This window comes from Lepidochelys kempii, chromosome 7 (assembly GCF_965140265.1).
Source record: "Lepidochelys kempii isolate rLepKem1 chromosome 7, rLepKem1.hap2, whole genome shotgun sequence".
NCBI classification, from domain to species: Eukaryota; Metazoa; Chordata; order Testudines; family Cheloniidae; genus Lepidochelys; species Lepidochelys kempii.
This window is the reverse complement of record NC_133262.1, coordinates 3,520,291-3,539,716: the sequence shown is the minus strand read 5'-3', so window position 1 is coordinate 3,539,716 and position 19,426 is coordinate 3,520,291. Positions and strand designations below refer to the sequence as shown.

Genomic DNA, 19,426 nt, shown 5'->3' with positions numbered 1-19,426 from the left:
ATGGGCACCTAAATACAACAGAACAAAAGGAGCCTTCTCCAAATGCAAGTCCCAGGGACAACTGGAAGGTCCTTCCCTCAGAGGAACACAGGTGTGTCTCCCTCCTTGCTCCTCTGGATGTGCAAATCAAATCTGAGGGAGTGGGGAGGAAGTGGAGCCCCATCTCTGCATGTTGGTTAGCCCTACTCTGTGGAGCAGTCTGCATTGTCCAAACGGCTGCGTACCAGTGAGCTGAGGAAGGGATTCACCTGTAGTACAGAAGAGCTTCTTGGCCTGTCCTGCCATTTTCCACTGAATGCATCCGATGAAGTGAGCTGTAGCTCACTTTTTTCCTGTCTAGTGAGGCTTGTGGTTTCCTTTGATGCTCCTTGATCATCTCTTTCCATGCTGAACAAGCTATATTTTCTGTACATTAAGTTGGAGTTACTGACTTAGAGTTCTTGCTGCAACTATCTCGAGGAGGAGGTGAGAGATCTTTTGACCTCCAAGAAGAGGTGGGAAAGGTAGCAGAGTGCGAAACAAAACTCACATTCTTGGTCGCAGGCTCAGAAATGGGGTCTCATCCCACAAGGCTGGCAATCCAGCTGTGGTTGGTGTGTCGTTCAGGACAGAGATCATACAGGGGAGCTGAGTTTTCTGTTGCAAAATGCACTAGCACATTGAATCGTCTGTCATGCTTGTCTTATTCTCACGGGGGGTACATGTAGCTGGACCCCTCTCCTCCCAGCAGTGTTTAATTCTCCTTTACAATCCCTCTGCTTCTGTCAAGCCATGCTTACTGCTGTAGCTCCAAAAGAGATAAAAGTGTTAGCACTCGGTTATGCACATTTACTTACGGTGATAAACTCAGGACAGACAGCTGCAAGGGTGGGGTAGAAAACCGTCCCAGAAGGGTAAAAGGCCCTCCTTCCTGTCAACTGAGGAGGGGTGACTACGGGTCAGTCAGGTTCAGCTGAGAAGGGGTCACCAGAGATCAATTAGGATCAGCTGAGAGGGAGATACCTGAGGGCAATTGGAATCAGCTGATTCTAACTAAGGGCTGCCTGAGACCTTTTTAAACCCTCCCTTGTTAGAGGGAGTCTAGCGGGGGGGTTAAGCTGCCAGTAGGTGAGGAGCAGCAAGCCTCACCAGGAGGGGAGGCGGCAGCGGCATTCCCTCCCATAAGGGAGAAAAACCAACCTAAAAGACTGGCTGAGAGAAGGAGCGGACTGCCCCTGTGCAGCCAACAGGGACTGTTTTACCCCAAGTCCATCTCACCATGGCTAACAACAGCTGAGGCTGGTGAGACTGAGAAGGTGCCTTGCCAAATGACATAAATATGAGTGTATGTTTGTAAGGGAGTGGGGGAACATACAGAGAGACCCTTTCAAAGGTCACTCAATACACTTCGAGGGTTCTTGCAACATTCACCACTTATATTTGCCATAATCACATTTTGCTACCCTGTTGTTTTATGTTATAGTTCCTTAGGGGGTCTATTCTCATCTTGCTGTGGCTGCACAATTGCCATGGGCATTCATAGGAGTTTCCCTGGTGTATGGTCTTTCAAACAGACATTTTCACTTGCTTAAATAGTTACGTTTAAACTAGGTTATGTTTAAACAGTGTTTTAAATATAAATGAAGAGAAATACTACTGGACAGAAATGTGCAGATGTGAAAATCATACCATGTTTCATGACAGTTGCCTAAAGGAGGTTGTTTGGTATGGTAGTTAAAACAGCTTCTTTCTCGCCCCTCCCCCCCCCGACCCCAAAGTCACAATGTTTTTTCCCATAGCAATAATAATGGGGAGTGTCTATATGTAATGAAATCTGTTTTTAATCTCTCAATTGCATTTTCTTGTTTTTTGTTTTGGTCAAGGTTTTGTGTTTGTCACTTATGCTACACCTAAATACCTAACCACACTGAGTCTAAATGCAATTTGGCAACCAGTTCCTGATGGCTTGATAAATTATATTGGTATTAGTTATACTTGTGTAACCTTTGGGTGGGCTAGAGTTCACTTTGTTGCCCTTCTCTGGAGCCTAAAAACACCCAGCTCCGCTAGAAAAGCAGCTGGAGACCCAGAATTCAGTCTCTAAGGATTTTCAGCAAGGATTGCACAAGGTCAACTTCTGCGCATTCAGTAACAAAAAGAATGAACTTAATTAAGTACCAACTTTATAAATCTTATGATAAGAAACATAATAAATAATAACATAATTTGTACAAAATAACATGGCTGGGGACTGTTTGAGCCTTTGTTCCCTGGGTCATCCTTGATCATCTTTGATCACCCTACCCCTGTGTGATTAATGAGGAGATAGGGCTGACCTAGGAGAGAAGGCCTTAAAAGCCAGATGCGAAGCGACCAAGGGGAGCTAGTGAACAGGGGAGTTTGAAAGGGAGTTTGTAAGAGGGAGTCCTAATATAATAGCTACAGGTTTCAGAGTAACAGCTGTGTTAGTCTGTATTCGCAAAAAGAAAAGGAGTACTTGTGGCACCTTAGAGACGAACCAATTTATTTGAGCATGAGCTTTCGTGAGCTACAGCTCACTTCATCGGATGCATGCCGTGGAAACTGCAGCAGACTTTAATTATACACAGAGAATATGAAACAATACCTCCTCCCACCCCACTGTCCTGCTGGTAATAGCTTATCTAAAGTGATCATCAGGTGGGCCATTTCCAGCACAAATCCAGGTTTTCTCACCCTCCACCCCCCCACACAAATTCACTCTCCTGCTGGTGATAGCCCATCCAAAGTGACAACTCTTTACACAATGTGCATGATAATAAAGTTGGGCCATTTCCTGCACAAATCCAGGTTCTCTCACCCCCTCACCCCCCTCCCAAAAACCACACACACAAACTCACTATCCTGCTGGTAATAGCTCATCCAAAGTGACCATTCTCCCTACAATGTGCATAATTAAGGTGGGCCATTTCCAGCACAAATCCAGGTTTTCTCACATCCCCCCCACCCCCATACACACACAAACTCACTCTCCTGCTGGTAATAGCTCATCCAAACTGACCACTCTTCAAGTTTAAATCCAAGTTAAACCAGAACATCTGGGGGGGGGGTAGGAAAAAACAAGAGGAAATAGCTACAGTTTGGAAGGGCCACATCGCCAGTGCCAACTGGCCGCATCACCAGCGTCTCCGCCACCTGCGCCTGTATCCAGCCAGAGAACATAACCATGGACGCCTCTACCCAGAACCTAGTGTGCATTTGCAGAGACTGTGGCCTGCATTTCCCACTCTCAGAAAGCCAGGCTGGGGAGATCATCCAGTGTGAAAGGTGCCTGCTGGTGGAATCTCTCAGGAAGCAGATGGGAAAGCGACAGGAGGAGGTGGCTAGGCTGAGGAGCATCCGTGCCTACGAGGAATTCCTTGAGAGTATTCACATGGACACATCCAAGGCTGAGGAAGCTATCCAGCTACAGAGGATTGCTGTCAAACCACCGGGTGAGGAGGCTATGGCTCTGGTACAGGGAGGATACCGGCTGCTGGTTACTTCTGGCAGTAGGCTCTGTTCCACCCTGTCATGGTGCGGGACTCACCCCTGGGGCACCACCCCTGTGGCCTCTCAGGGAATTAGCTCTTCCAGCCTCCACAGTGTCCCGCTTGCCCCCGTGTCCCTCCCAGACCCCGGTGCCCCTTTTACCCAGGGTGCTGCCCCGGCAGTACCCCCACAGTCTTGGGGTCTCCCCTCCCCGGGGAACCTCCACCCTCTATCCCCACCTTGCCTCAGTCTTTGGCTACTGCCAGTCACCACTAAGCCCCCGCACATTGGGGCGGACCGCAGTGTATAAGCCACTCATCACAGGCAAGGGGGGTTTGGACCTGCTGCCTCTGCCTACCCGTGGGCTGCCCTGTTGCTGCCCTATCTTAGGCCGTCTGCCAGGCCTGCAGCCTGGGGCTTTTCCAGCCTGGAGCCTCCCAGCTCCTCTGGCCTTCCCCAGCCCTGCTTCACCTCAGGTACCCTGGTACGCTCCCCAGCAGCCAGGCCCTTCTCCCTCCACAGCTAGAGGAGACTCTGTCTGCTCCTGGCCCACTGCCCTCTTATAAGGGCCAGCTGAGCCTGCTTCCCCCAATCAGCCTGGGAACTGCTTGCTCCCAGCCACAGCCCTTGAAGGCTGGAGCGGGTGACCACCCCGCTACACACCCCTACCCCAACCCACCCACCATTGTGATGGAAAACCAATATGCTGCCCTGGCAACGAGTGATGAGGAATCACCCCCAAAGATGGAGGAGGAGGAGAAGCCATGTACCCCCAAGGCTGGGAGGATCGCAGACACCACTCCCAGGAGGAAACGTAGGATAGTGGTGGTTGGTGACTCTCTTCTAAGGGGGACAGAGGCACCCAGCTGTCACCCTGACATGGCATCCCAGGAGGTAGGCTGCCTGCCAGGGGCCCTTATCCGAGATGTTACAGAGGGATTGTCGAGGATCATCCAGCCCCATGCTACTCATCCACATGGGCACTAATGATACTGCGAGGTGTGACCCTCAGCAGATCAGAAGGGTCTACAGGGCTCTGGGAGTAAGGGTGATGGAGTTGGGAGCACAGGTGGTATTCTCTTCAATCCTTCCAGTCAAGGGTAGGGCCCAGGCAGAGACAGATGCATCCTGGAGGTGAATGCCTGGCTGCAAGGATGGTGTCATCAGGAAGGCTTCGGCTTCCCTGACCACAGGATGCTGTTCCAGGAAGAAGGACTGCTAAGCAGAGATGTGGTCCATCTATTGAGGAAGGGGAAGAGCATATTTGGATACAGACTGGCTAACCTTGTGAGGAGGGTTTTAAACTAGGTTTGAAGGGGGTAGGTGACCAAAGCCCACAGGTACGTCAAGAACATATAGACCTGGGAGAAGGGTCAGAATCTGGGGGAAGCATTGGCTGTCATAGCAGGGATAAGAGAGAGATAAGACCAAACTTGGGTGGAGGGGAATCAACTCAATATTTTACATGTCTGTATACTAATGTGAGAAGCATGGAGAATAAGCAGGATGAACTTGAAATGCTAGTAAATAAACACAACTATGACACAGTTGGCATCACAGAGACCTGGTGGGATAACACATATGACTGGAATATTGGTATAGAAGGGTACAGCTTGCTCAGGAAGGACAGGCTGGGGAAAAAAGGGAGGAGGTGTTGCCTTATATATTAAATATGTATACACTTGGACTGAGGCCGAGATGGAAATAGGAGACAGACTTGTTGAAAGTCTCTGGGTAAGGATAAAAGGGGTAAAAACAAGGATGATGTCATGATAGGGGTCTACTACAGACCACCTAACCAGGAACAAGAGGTGGATGAGGCTTTTTTTAAACTAGCAAAATCATCCAAAGCACCAGACTTGGTGGTGATGGGGGACTTCAATTACTCAGACAGCTGTTGAGAAAATAACACAGTAGGGCACGGATTATCCAAGTTCTTGGAACGTAGTGGAGACAATATTTTATTTCAGAAGATGGAAAAAGCTACAAGTGGAGAGGCTGTATTAGATTTGATTTTGACAAATAGGGAGGAACTGGCTGAGAATTTGAAAGTGGAAGGCAGCTTGAGTGAAAGTGATTGTGAAATGGTAGAGTTCATGATTCTAAGGAATGGTAGGAGGGAGAATGGCAAAATAAAAGAATGGATTTCAAGAATGCAGACTTTAGCAAACTCAGGGAGTTGGTAGGTAAGATCCCATGGGAAGCAAGTCTAAGGGGAAAAACAATTGAAGACACTTGGCAGTTTTTCAAAGAGTCATTTTTTAGGGCACAAGAGCAAACTATCGCACTTGGTAGGAAAGAGAGGAAGTCTGGCAAGAGACCAACCTGGCTTAACCAGGACATCATCTATGATCTACAGATCAAACGTTCGACAAAAAGTGGAAACTAGGTCAATTACAAAGGATGAATATAAACAAATAACTCAATTATGTAGAGACAAAATTAGCAAGGCCAAGGCATAAAACGAAATCAAACTAGCTAGAAACGTAGAGGGTAACAAGAAAACATTCTACAAATATATTAGAAGGAAGAGGAAGACCACGGACAAGGTAGGGGTGGGGAAATAACAACAGAAAATGTGGAAATGGCAGAGGTGCTTAATGACTTCCTTGTTTCAGTTTTCACCAAGAAGGTTGGTGGCGATTGGATGTCTAACATAGTGAATGTCAGTAAGAATGAGGTAGGATCAGAGGCTAAAATAGGAAAAGAACAAGTGAAAAATTACTTAGACAAGTTAGAGGTCTTCAAGTCACCAGGGCCTGATGAAATGCATCCTAGAATACTCAAGGAGCTGACTGAGGAGATATCTGAACCATTAGAGATTATCTTTGAAAAGTTATGGAAGACGGGAGAGATTCCAGAAGACTTAAAAAGGGCAAACATAGTGCCAATCTATAAAAAGGGAAATAAGGACAACCTGGGGAATTTCCAAACTTCTGTACCTGGAAAGATAATGGAGCAAATAATTAAGCAATTAATTTGCAAACATCTAGAAGGTAATAAGGTGATAAGTAACAGTCAGCATGGATTTGTCAAGAACAAATTGCATCAAACCAACCTGATAGCTTTTTTTGACAGGGTAACAAGTCTTGTGGACAGAGGGGAAGCGGTAGACCTGGTATATCTTGACTTCAGTAAAGCTTTTGATACTGTCTCACATGACCTTCTCATAGACAAACGAGGGAAATGGAACCTAGATGGAGCTATTATAAGGTGGGTGCAAAACTGGTTGGAAAACCGTTCCCAGAGAGTAGTTATCAGTGGTTCACAGTCATGCTGGAAGGGCATATTGAGTGGGGTCCCGCAGGGATCAGTTCTGGGTCCGGTTCTGTTCAATATCTTCATCAACGATTTAGATAATGGCATATAGAGTACACTGATAAAGTTTGTGGACAATACCAAGTTGGGAGGGGTTGCAAGTGCTTTGGTGGATAGGGGTTATGTTGCCTCCACCCTTAGCCCCAACAGAAAAAATGACAATCTAATAGGGAATGGGAAAAATGCACTGATTACTGTGGCTGGATACTGACCTAAAGAGGAAGGGGTGTGGTTTACTAGCAATCTGAAGATAGATGAAGGAATTTCTGCCATATTGCAATTTGTTTTCATGAATAAAGGATAAGTCAGGTAGGACCCCAAGACTTCATATTGCTTGGACTTAGAGAGGGCTCAAATTTGTTTCTGCTGTTGTTTGGGATACAACATCCTGAAATCCTAAAATACTCAGACATCAGCAGTGGAAAATGAATGCTTTAAAATGCTTTCCACGATTTGTTTTTAAAAACTCATCAAATGAGAGATGCTACTATGCACATTTTGTAATTTGGGGGACTAAATTGCAGGGTTTAGTATGGTTTATACAAAATAATTAAATTAAATAGTCCATTTAAAAGCTTTTGGATGGATTGTGTAGCAATTTTAGTGTCAAGTTGCCAGAGTTTAGATTTCCCAGTATTTTCCCCGTATATCCTTAACTACACATAATGCAATGCTGCACATTAATACATTCTAACAGATTTTAAATGAACCTTCTCTAAACTGATAGAAGAAAATTGGAAATTTTCTAGGGAAATCCCTTGGCAGATAGCACATCTGCCACATTTTGAGCTGGAGTAATTTTTGTCAGCCTTTATCAGCAGTTATTTGAATTTTGAATGAAACATGTTTGCTAAAGACAAATATAATTATTTTAGGGCATATCACAAACTTTATTCAAGTACCAAAAATGTTACTGTGGAAACTATAATGTCCCAAATGATACCTACAATGAACTAGTTAAATAAAATATCAGCAGAAATATCTGAAATGATGTACAATAGTGTGAAAGTTTCTTTAGGCATTTTGTAAGCCAAGTGAAACTGAAATGACTATCTTCATAAGTGTTGATACCGTGCAGGGATGTTTGTCTTTATTACTATGGAAGAGTGTGGTATATCATTACATAAATTTGCTTTTACTCTTAATTAAACATTAAAGAAGTAGTTGGTTTTCCCTTGCTCTTTTGACAAGATGGAATATTGTGTATACAACATGTCATAGAAAGATATAAGTACAAAAATAGTTATAAAAATGTAACATCTGTTGACAAAGTGATTTCTTTATGGTGCAAGAAAATGTATTTACCAACATGTGTATATACTTCAGGTGAAACTTATTAGGCATTATACATCTTGAGAAATTGCCTCAGATCCTGCAGATACTCAAGGCCATGAATAATTTTATTCATGCAAGTAGACCAAATGAGTTCAGTGGGATTCCTCATGTGAGTAAAGTTACATGTTTAATGTTTTGCAGGATTAAGCCCTAAGACTGGGAAATATATATTTTCACATCTTACCTCTTTTCCATTTTTTCAAATGATCAGTAACCATTTGATCACTTCTGTACTTCAGATAATACATTTAGCACATCATCTTTAATTTGAAATAGGTAGGTCCGTGTTATCACCTCAGTAAGAAAAATACATGTAGGGTCCAGAAAACTCCATAGGGCCTGATTCTGATCTCTTGCAACTGATTTACACTAGTGGCTTGACTAACTTAAGTAACTCTACTGGCTTTAATAGAATTACTAATAGATCAGAATCAGTCCCATTGAGCTTCCTTACTACTGTTCTGATAGGGTAGGATGACACCCACAGAGGACAGGTGCTTTTGTGTAGACCCCTTTCTCTAGAACATGAATCTTAATGGGCCACTGCACCAGACTTGGCTTTCCAAAGAAGGTGGCTATCAAAGTGGAAGTCATCTAGTCCAACCCCCTGCTTGAAGCAGGACCAGTCCCCAATTTTTGCCCCAGATCTGTAAATTGTCCCCTCAAGGATTGAGCTCACAACCCTGGGTTTAGCAGGCCAACGCTCAAACCACTGAGCTATCCCTCCCCCCATTCATTCATGAACACTCAGAAAATGGAATAACCTAGGTAAAAACATTAAGGACAGCCCGCCAATATGTTTCCTCCAAGTCAATTATCTCAGAACTTAATAAATAATAGGTGTTAATAGAAATAGCACTTGGTATGTTTCAGGTGCCTTGGCAATGGAAGAAAAAAAAACAGGAGATCTGCTGAATTTAGCAAGTCTAGGCAACCTTGATATTTTCTGTCCTAATGGAATTTTTCACCTAGCCTTGTTTATCTGTTTTGGATGGAAATAATCAAAAAGATATTTGCAATGTGAGCATAATTTATTTTTTATTTATTATATTACACACAAAAAAGACTGTTAAAAGAACATTATTAAGGTTGCAAAATCAAGCACTCAAAGGTTAGTAAATACCTATGCAACCTTAATCAGCCTCCTTAATGGGCTCCCACAATCTACATGCATTGTGATACTGTGTATAATTATTTGAATTTGCAAATACCTGGAGGATGAAGGGGTGATCACTAGCAGCCAACATGAATTCACTAAGAAAAAAGCATGCCAAACCAGCTCAATTTCCTTCTTTAACAAGTAACTGGTTTGGTGGGTAGGGGGAATGTGGTGGACATAATATACCCCAATTTCAGCAAGGTTTTTGACACAGTCCCAAGTGACCATTGTCATAAATAAGCTGGAAAAATGCAGGCTTGGCAGAACTACCATTAGGAGGATTCAACAACCCGCAGACAAGAGTAACTATTAATGGAATGATGTAAGATTGGACGAAGGTCTCAAGTGGGGTTCCACAGGTATCTGTTCTGGGTCCAGTGATGTTTAACATCTGGGTATGTTTAGGCTGGAAAACGGGAGATTAAGGGATGATGTGATAGCGGGCTTCAGATACTTGAAAGGCTGCCATAAAAAAGATGGAGAAAAATGTTCTCTCTTGCCACAGAGGGCAGGACAAGAGGCAACAGGTTCAAACTACAGTATAGCAGTTTTAGATTAAATCTCAGGAAAAACTTTCTAACTGTAAGACCAGTAGGACAATGGAACAAGCTGCCTAGGGAAGTCATGGAAGCTCCTTCACTGGAGCTTTTCAAAAGGAGGCTGGATAGTCATATGTCTTGGATGATTTAGATGCAACAAATCCTCCACCTTGGCATCTAAGATGCCACTTGCGGTCCCTTCTAATCCTATGGGTCTATGGTTCTACATGATCACATACTGCTTTTTCCCTTGTCTCATTCAGTGCACAGATGGACCCACTCTACGGCTGAATCGGAGTTTGGTAGTGAAGGTAGTTGTCTATAGGGGCCTTACCTCATTTGTTGCAGAAGTTGGAAGGTGTGTAATGAACAAGGGAAGGCAATTGCAGGAAGAGAAAGAATAGTCTCAGGGTTAAGGCAGTTGTGTGCTGCTCTGGAGAATTGTCTTTAATCCCTGCCTCTTCTGCAGAGTTCCTGCATGATGCTAGGGTAGACACATAAACCCAACTCTTCATAGGTGATGACTGATTGAGTGTTCTTCTTTTTCTGGATGCCCAGCTCAATACCTTTGGGTCTGATTTGCAAAAAAGCAAAGCACTCGCAGCTGATGTCAATGAGAGCTGTGCTTTGACTGCACAATGTCTGTATAAGACTAAATACTCTGGAAAAATCAGGTCCTAGACATCTCAGATCCGACACTCAAAAATAGTGGAAATTTTTGGCCTTAATCTCTGCCTCAGTTCTGCATCTGTAAAACAGGGATAATAAAACCTCCTCAAAGGGGAATCCCAGTCCTCTCTCTCCCACCCCCTTCCAGCCTGTCTCACCAGGTTCCTTTCCCCCCATCTTCTCCTTTCTCTTCCCTTGGTCAGGCTTTTGTCCCACTGCATTCAAATCAGGCATCTTCCTCCTCCATGCTGCCTGGGCACTGCAGGGGGGTACACTCAGAACCCAGGGAAGACCAGCTCCTTGCTCTCAGTTCCCACTTTGGTCCAGAGCAGCTGGGAGCAACAGTGACAGGGAAAAATCTGGCTTTGTCCCTCCTGCCCTGGGCTGCAGCATGCTCACTCACTGTGGAGAAAGGCATAGGCTCAGTCTGGCCAGCACTAGGAGTGAGAGAGGTTTGAGCACACTCCGTGAAGATGGAATCTAGAGATTTTAGCTGCAAAATCAGAGAGGTCTCTATTGGACATGTGTAAACTGTGATTTTTGCGCTTCCCATCCCCAAGGGCTTTATAATATGGACTGATTTTCATGGGGTCAGCCACCCCCTGCCAAATTTCAAGTCACTGTCCCAAAGCAAGTTCACCAGCATTTTTTAACAATGGCAAATTGTAATTTCCCCCATCCTTGTTTTCAAAAATGGCTGAACCAGTTTGGCTGTAATTTTCTAGAAAAGTTCAGCCCGAGGCAAACAACTGGCATAGATAATTTCAGCCCAAATGGTTAAAATTTTGTGAAGTTATAAGTAACTGAAACAGGATTGTATAATGGTGTAATCCCCATTTGGAGATCCCCCTTTCCCCCAGTTATGCTGTTATTTTTGGTGCATTAGTCTTCTGCTCAGGTTTGTTTTATTAACCATATTGTCCCCTGTATACTGGGCTTCGCACTCCTTGCCAGCTAGTACTATTGTCACTGATATTGCACAGGGCACCACTCTATCTGTGGGATCCCAGCTATACATATGAAATGATGGGGTCTAAATTAGCTGTTACCACTCAAGAAAGAGATCTTGGCGTCATTGTGGATAGTTCTCTGAAAACATCCACTCAATGTGCAGCAGCAGTCAAAAAAGCGAACAGAATATTGGGAATTATTAAGAAAGGGATACATAAGAAGACAGAAAATATCATATTGCCTCTCTATATATCCATGGTATGCCCACATCTTGAATACTGCCTGCAGATGTGGTCGCCCCATCTCAAAAATATATATTGGAATTGGAGAAGGTTCAGAAAAGGGCAACAAAAATGATTAGGGGTATGGAACAGCTGCCGTATAAAGAGAGATTAATAAGACTGGGACTTTGTCATTTCTATTCCAAGCTGAAGGGGGGATATGATAGAGGTCTATAAAATCATGACTGGTGTGGAGAAAGTAAAGAAGGAAGTATTATTTACTCCTTCATATAACACAGGAACTAGAGGCCATCAAATGAAATTAATAGGCAGCAGGTTTAAAACAAACAAAAGGAAGTATTTTTTCACAGAATGCACAGTCAACCTGTGGAACTCCTTGCCAGAGGATGTTGTGAAGGCCAAGACTATAACAGGGTTCAAAAAAGAACTAGATAAGTTCATGGAGGATAGGTCCATCAATGGCTATTAGCCAGGATGAGCAGGGATGATGTCCCTAGCCTCTGTTTGCCAGAAGCTGGGAATGGACAATGGGATGGATCACTTGATGATCACCTGTTCTGTTCATTCCCTTTGGGGCACCTGGCATTGTCCACTGTCAAAAGACAGGACGCTGGGCTAGATGGACCTTTGGTCTGACCCAGTATGGCCATTCTTATGATGTTATGTTCTTATGGGATAAAGACCACTCAGATTAACTGCATGGGCCTTCAAACTATGATTGCAGACAAGCCAATTAGAAGTCCCTTTTCATTTTTTTAATATATTAGGACTGAATTGCTGTAGTATTTTGGTAATATTAAAGAGTTGGGCATTAGAAAATTTGTGAGTCATCTTTAACAATTGTTGCAATTGGGTTGCATGGCTGTCATTTTAGAATTAATCAGAGATCTACAAAAGTACTACAGACTCGATAGATTTTGTCTATTAATATCCTCAGCAGAGCTTTAGAATACTTCAGATTTAAAACACATTTTAGTTGAAGACAAACTTGCAGCACTGTGGAATTCTTCAGAATCTGACAGTGTGATTACTGGTTCCTAAGCATCCAATTTAAAAAAAAAAAGGGTGGTTGCAGATTAAAGTACTCTGTGGGGTGCTGAAGAACCTCCATCTCCAAGGCAACCAAGATACACATTCTATGCATCGTTTTTCCCTAGCTTACCCTGGAGACAACTGGGGCCTGGACACCAAGTTAAGCTGGGTCCTTTGGAGAAGGTGTGTTCTGACTTGCTGAGCAGTGGAAGGACTGTTCAATAAAAGCCAGGGTGACCTGATCAGCCATTATAAAGGGTGCACAATGTGTCACTAGTTTCCCTAGCATTCATCATGAAAGATTATTGCCGAGGAGAAGATTCCAGGATGTATTAAAACTGCTAATTTATTTAAATTTGGAAATAATATGAAAAAGCAGAATGTGGTTTTTATTTTACAGAAGTATTCTGAATATAGTTAGCATAATTTATTTAACCTTTATAGAATCATTCCATTTCCCTGGCCAGCCATCTTTTGTTAAAACTATAGTGGCAAAATCAAAAATAGAGTGGTATATTTGTTAGAAATATTTCCTACATGATGTATTCTGTTCTTCCTAGTCTAGATGGTTGGAGGTTTGTTCTGAGATTGTTTATATGTATTTTCATTTATGTAACACACTTTCACATGCCTCTGTCTTTTCTTTCGCAGAGATTCCAGCCTGGATTTAGAATGTTTTCCTTTAAGGATTCTGTTTGATGTGCTTGTTATGTGTACACATTTTGTAGCAAGTAGATCTACATGGTTCAGTACCTGTTTTTGTTTCTGTATTCTCTGTTGAGAGTTTACTTTATACTAGTTCTTGTTTTAGGCTTTCTGGCTGTCAAAATAATAGTAAAGACAGCATAAGAAAATATTGTAGTTCTTCATCATCCTTTAATGTTGACACTATGGACTTGATCCAGAGCCCACTGAAGTCAGTTGGAAGATTTTTCCATTGACTTCCCTGGGCTTTGGATCAGGCCCTAAGTCCTTAATTGGACTAGCTAGATAAAAAACTCAGGACTTCTGCGTTCTTTTCCTGGCTCTTTTACTGACTCCATATGAGTCACTTATGCTCTGTTCTTCGGTTTACCCACCTGTAAAACAGGTAGAAGGACACCTACCTTGTGTGGTTCTCATGAGACTCCATTACTTTTCTGAAGCATTTTGAGAGCTGTAGATGAAAGGTGCTATAGAAGTGACAGTTTTTATTATCCTGGGTTTTGTTTTGGGTATTTTGTTTGTTTTCCTTCTTTTTTCTAGTGCTGAAGTGCACGGCTGCATGTCAGATCAAGGGGTATCGACATTAATTTTATAGCAGCAGGGGCGATTATTGATGCAGTTTCTTTAAGTGTCTGTTTAGTGCAGACTGGATATCTTTAAGTTCTTGTACGTGGCGTTGCAGCACCTAGGGGCTCCATCTTGGACCAAGATCTCATTGTGCTAGGCACCATACACACACAGAACTAAGAGTCACAGTTCCATGGAGCTAATCATCTAAGTATAAGATGAGACAACTGATGGATACAGACAAATGGTGGCGTACAAGGAAATTAGACCATATTGGTCACCATGATAAGCAGTTATCTTACCATGCCAGTAGCCTAAATGTTGTCAAAATTTTTGTAGGTGGAGAAGCAAACGTGATGGTGTAAAGTGGGTAGTTTTTAAAATAAGAGCACCTCTCTCAATGTGTAGGGGTTTTTTGTCCCTGATAATGGAGACCATAATATGCTTTCTCTGTGACTTTTGGCAGTATTTAAAGCTAGCTATGTAATTTTTGTATCAATTGAGGGTACATTCTGGGTGGTTTTCATAGCAATATGCAGCGTTGGGCCTGTACTGCATGTGGACAAATGATCCAGTAGGATTAGAAGCATCTTTGAGCTGGTAGCAAAAGTCACACCTTAAGCAGAAAATAAAAATGCACTGGGGCCTGAAAAAGTGCAGGCTGGCTTTTTCAGCAGCCATTGAAAGGGTGACTTTTTTTCCAAAGAGGCTCATTGATTGCTAGAGTTACTGATTGGATGGAGTTTCCAATCAAATGTTGCTATTTCGGGACTGTTTTACTAGCCTCCACTGTGGGTGGGTTTTGCACCAGACATTTGATAACACTTATCTTCTTGACTGAATACGGTGTGGTGCTATTGAATGATTTAGGTACATTTTTATATATTTCTTTGTTTTAACTTACCTCGAGGGCAATCCTGGCAATTATAAATGGGTAAACCTAACTTTAATACCAGGCAAATTGATAGAAACTATAATAAAGAACAGAACTGTCACACGCATACATGAATACGATATGTTGGGGAAGAGTCAACATGGCTTTTGTAAAGGGAAATCATGCCTCACTAATCTATTAGAATTCTTTAAGGATGTCAACAAGCATATGAACAAGTGTGATCCAGTGGATGGTAGTGTACTTGGACTTTCAGAAAGATTTTGACAAGGTCCCTCACCAAAGGCTCTTAAGCAAGCCAAGCAGTCATGGGATAAGAGGTTCTCTCATGAATCAGTAACTTCTTAAAAGATAGGAAACTAAAGGTAGGAATAAATCATCAGTTTTCACAATAGAGAGAGGTAAATAGCAGTGTCTTCCAAGAGTCTGTACTAGGACCTGTGCTGTTCAATATATTCATAAATGATCTGGAAAGGGGCGTAAACAGTGACGTGACAAAGATTGTAGACACTACATAATTACTCAAGATAGCCAAGTCCAAAGCTAACTGTGAAGAATTACAAAGTGATCTCGCACAACTGGGTGACTAGGCAACAGAAAGGCAGATGAAAATTCAATAAGTGCAAAGAAATGCACATTGGAAAACATAATCCCAGCTAGACATACAAAAGGATGGGATCTAAATGAGCTCTTACCACTCAAGAAAGGGATTTTTGGAGTCATTGTGGATAGTTTTCTGAAAACATCTGCTCAATATGCAAATACAGTCAAAAAAGTTAACGATGTTAGGAACCATTAGGAAAGGGACAGATGATAAAACAGAAAATATAATGCCACTATATAAATCCATGGTACATCCACCCCTTGAATACTGTGTGCAGTTCTGGTTGTTCCATGTCAAAAAAAGATACATTAGAATTGGAAAAGGTGCGGAGAAAGGCAACAAAAATGATTAGGGATATGGACCAGCTTGCATACAAAGACAGATTAAAAAGACTGGGACTATTCAGTTTAGAAAAGAGACAACAAATGGGGGATATGAGAGAAGTCTATAAAATCATGAATGGTATGGAGAAAGCAAATAGGGAAGTGTTATTTACCTCTTCACATGATACAAGAACTAGGGGTCACCAATGAAATTAATAGGCAGCAGTTTAAAACAAATTACTTTTTCACACAATGCACAGTCAACCTGTGGAACTCGTGACCAGGGGATGTTGTGAAAGCCAAAAGCATAAATGGGTTTGAAAAAGGATTAGGTAAGATTATGGAGGATAGATCCGTCAATGGCTATTAGCCAAGATGGTCAAGGAGGCAACTCCATGCTGTGGGTGTCCCTAAACCTCTGACTTCAAGAAGCTGGGACTGGGCAATAGGGGATGGATCATTCAATAATTTCCCATTCTGTTGATTCCCTCTGAAGCATCTGGCACTGGCCACTGTCAGAAGACCGGTTATTGGGCTAGATGGACCATTGTTCTGACTCAGAACAGCCATTCTTATGACAGTGAAATTGTGACATTAGCTATTAATCAAATTCCTACTTCCTTTTATTTTCTTTTTTGTCTTTCCTTCTGCCCGTTCACCACCTTATTTGCTTAGCCATATGAGATCCCATTTATGAAAATATTTTACTAGGCAGGACTCTTATATATACTAAGACCCGAACTTTGAGGGCATTGTTTTGATAGTTCAGATTTTTTAAGGAAAAGGGAGGAAGGGCTTTGGGAAGGAGAAGGAGGAGTGCTTCAGAAGAAGGGGACAGTAGATCTGGATCAGAGCAGCAGGGCCTGGGCTTGAGTGTCTTTCTTATATTGTTTGGAGGGAATTCACTACAATGGGAACTTTGCCTAAATGAAGAGTAGGATTGGGCCTGTGGGATGAACCACCAGCTAGTACTGTACAGATCACTCCTCTATTTTAAATCATCTCTGAAATAATAAACGACAATTTAAGTCAATTATTTTTACAATGCAACAATGCATCAAAACTTTTCATTAGAAATAACCTCATTACACCCACAATGCGTGAAGGTCTGATACAGGTACTCAAGTGACCATGTGAGAACACAGAATCTTGCTTTATAGGCTGCTGTCCTGTGGAGACGAGCAGTCTGAGGCAGTCACAAATATATGGAAAAAAAAAACATTAACAAATATCTACCAAATCTGTGCTCTTACAGAGTGAGTTTCAGCCCAGCTCCTTGGTAGTTTTTTTGTGTGTTAGTCGGAACGCTTTGAGCAGGGGTTTGGACTAGATGACCTCCTGAGGTCCCTTCCAACCCTGGTATTCTATGATTCTACAGATTAAGATTTAATCATGTCCATAGATTTCTAATTACTCATAAATATCTTATTAGAAAGATTTTCTCTCATTTGATGCCAAAGCATTTTCGGTAGACTATATAGAAATTTGTTCTAGAATTAGTTGCAGGTCAGTCTATTGGTGTCTGACCCTTACTTAAGAAATTATCAGATTTACTGACAAATAGGAATATAATCCTCTCTGTTTCAAATCACTTAGTGACTATAAAATAAAAAGAACATTTACAATCTTGCAAAGTTAAAAAAAGGGATTTACACTAAAACATTTCTGTTGATGCCTGAAGTGATGCAGAGCTGTGAAGAGAGCAGAAAATGCAAAGAAAACAAATTAAAAATGATTTGCTTAGATTGAGTTTATGTGCTGATATGTGACTCATGCAATTCTGTACAGTGGGACTAGGGACCAAGAATAATCATAGAATCATAGAATATCAGGGTTGGAAGGGACCTCAGGAGGTCATCTAGTCCAACCCCCTGCTCAAAAGCAGGACCCATACCCAATTAAATCATCCCAGCCAGGGCTTTGTCAAGCCTGACCTTAAAAACTTCTAAGGAAGGAGATTCCACCACCTCCCTAGGCAACGCATTCCAGTGTTTCACCACCCTCCTAGTGAAAAAGTTTTTCCTAATATCCAACCTAAACCTCCCCCATTGCAACTTGAGACCATGACTCCTTGTCCTGTCCTCTTCCACCACTGAGAATAGTCTAGAACCATCCTCTCTGGAACTACCTCTCAGGTAGTTGAAAGCAGCTATCAAATCCCCCCTCATTCTTCTCTTCTGCAGACTAAACAATCCCAGTTCCCTCAGCCTCTCCTCATAAGTCATGTGTTCCAGACCCCTAATCATTTTTGTTGCCCTTCGCTGGACTCTCTCCAATTTACCCACATCCTTCTTGTAGTGTGGGGCCCAAAACTGGACACAGTACTCCAGATGAGGCCTCACCAATGTCGAATAGAGGGGGACGATCACGTCCCTCGATCTGCTCGCTATGCCCCTACTTATACATCCCAAAATGCCATTGGCCTTCTTGGCAACAAGGGCACACTGCTGGCTCATATCCAGCTTCTCGTCCACTGTCACCCCTAGGTCCTTTTCCGCAGAACTGCTGCCTAGCCATTCAGTCCCTAGTCTGTAGCTGTGCATTGGGTTCCTCCGTCCTAAATGCAGGACCCTGCACTTATCCTTATTGAACCTCATCAGATTTCTTTTGGCCCAATCCTCCAATTTGTCTAAGTCCCTCTGTATCCTATCCCTGCCCTCCAGCGTATCTACCACTCCTCCCAGTTTTAGTATCATCCGCAAATTTGCTGCGAGTGCAATCCACACCATCCTCCAGATCATTTATGAAGATATTGAACAAAACCGGCCCCAGGACCGACCCCTGGGGCACCTCCACTTGACACCGGCTGCCAACTAGACATGGAGCCATTGATCACTACCCGTTGAGCCTGACAATCTAGCCAACTTTCTACCCACCTTATGGTGCATTCATCCAGCCCATACTTCTTTAACTTGCTGACAAGAATACTGTAGGAGACCGTGTCAAAAGCTTTGCTAAAGTCAAGAAACAATACATCCACTGCTTTCCCTTCATCCACAGAACCAGTAATCTCATCATAGAAGGCGATTAGATTAGTCAGGCATGACCTTCCCTTGGTGAATCCATGCTGACTATTCCTGATCACTTTCCTCTCATGTAAGTGCTTCAGGATTGATTCTTTGAGGACCTGCTCCATGATTTTTCTGGGGACTGAAGTGAGGCTGACTGGCCTGTAGTTCCCAGGATCATCCTCCTTCCCTTTTTTAAAGATTGGCACTACATTAGCCTTTTTCCAGTCATCCGGGACTTCCCCCATTCGCCACAAGTTTTCAAAGATAATGGCCAATGGCTCTGCAGTCACAGCCGCCAGTTCCTTTAGCACTCTCGGATGCAACTCATCCGGCCCCATGGACTTGTGCACGTCCAGTTTTTCTAAATAGTCCCTAACCACCTCTTTCTCCACAGAGGGCTGGCCATCTATTCCCCATGTTGTGATGCCCAGCACAGCAGTCTGGGAGCTGACCTTGTTCGTGAAGACAGAGGCAAAAAAAGCATTGAGTACATTAGCTTTTTCCACATCCTCTGTCACTAGGTTGCCTCCCTCATTCATTAAGGGGCCCACACTTTCCTTGGCTTTCTTTTTGTTGCCAACATACCTGAA

At 42.9% G+C, this 19,426-nt stretch overlaps 1 protein-coding gene across 22 annotated transcripts in view; it reads left to right on the top strand.

The window, feature by feature from the left end:
• The window catches only part of FHIT (fragile histidine triad diadenosine triphosphatase), a 1,095,777-nt gene that overhangs the window by 412,798 nt on the left and 663,553 nt on the right, over nucleotides 1-19,426 (top strand). The window contains exon 1 of one of the 22 annotated variants that reach the window (XM_073350963.1): nucleotides 3,435-3,452. The exons of 20 other annotated variants lie outside the window; for them this stretch is intronic. The gene's annotated coding sequence lies outside the window, so the exon portion shown is untranslated. Of the gene's footprint in view, nucleotides 1-3,434; nucleotides 3,453-6,683; nucleotides 6,703-19,426 lie in introns of those variants that run through there. One more of the 22 variants, XM_073350960.1, reaches the window with a different exon arrangement.